Here is an 844-nt window from a genome sequence, read left to right as displayed (position 1 = left end):
CCTTCGTCGGCCCAGTCCCTCACCCTACCTGCGACACCGTGCGACCTGGCGACACGATCGCTACTACGAGGCATTACCGCTACCTGGGCCGTCCGAGCCGAGCCACCACTAGCCACCGGCACACGTAGCACCAACCAACCAACTAACCAACCGAACCGAACCGAACCCAACCAATCAATCAATCAATCAACCACTGACTTTCTTCGGCCCTTCCAGAGTCGTCGTTCTCTCTGGTCCTGGCCAAGTCCGTTACCGATCACTGTACGTATCCCCGCCGACGATGATATATCTCGACGTATCTGTACTATCCTTGCGGTAAATACGTTTTGCGAAATGATAGCGGATGCCTATATGGTACAACGAGATAGTCCTTTTCGCGAGGACGCGCTCCGTTCTTGAATTTGTCGTCAGGACGACGACCCTGACGCGCCGCGTTGCTTCTTTCACGTGACACACGTTCCGGAGTGCCGTAGTACCGTGACGCGTGACACACCGACGAGGGTGAAGGCCTCAAGGAATCCGCGTATTATACCCGCCACGTCGGAGGGAAGAAACCCTCCAAACGTATATACGCGCTATACGTATTAGCGATGACACGCGTCGAGCGCGAAAGGAAAGAAGGGTTCAACTGTCTCTGTCCCCTTCAGCACCCTCCTCTCTCTTTCGATCGTTCGTCTTTGTCCCCTTTTACTTTTCTCTATTCGAAACTCGACGACCACCCTTGCTCGCGCGACGAGCAACTACCACCAAGCGCCATCAACACGTTCTTCCTCCACCCTCTCTGTCGAGAAGCAAACGACTGACTGTACAGCTCGTGCGTCGTCCAGCGCGCCTGGACACTACC

Source organism: Trachymyrmex cornetzi, unplaced genomic scaffold (genome assembly GCF_001594075.2).
Source record: "Trachymyrmex cornetzi isolate Tcor2-1 unplaced genomic scaffold, Tcor1.1 scaffold299, whole genome shotgun sequence".
In the NCBI taxonomy this organism is placed as follows: Eukaryota; Metazoa; Arthropoda; class Insecta; order Hymenoptera; family Formicidae; genus Trachymyrmex; species Trachymyrmex cornetzi.
The sequence above is the reverse complement of the archived record's forward strand: the minus strand, read 5'-3'. Positions refer to the sequence as shown.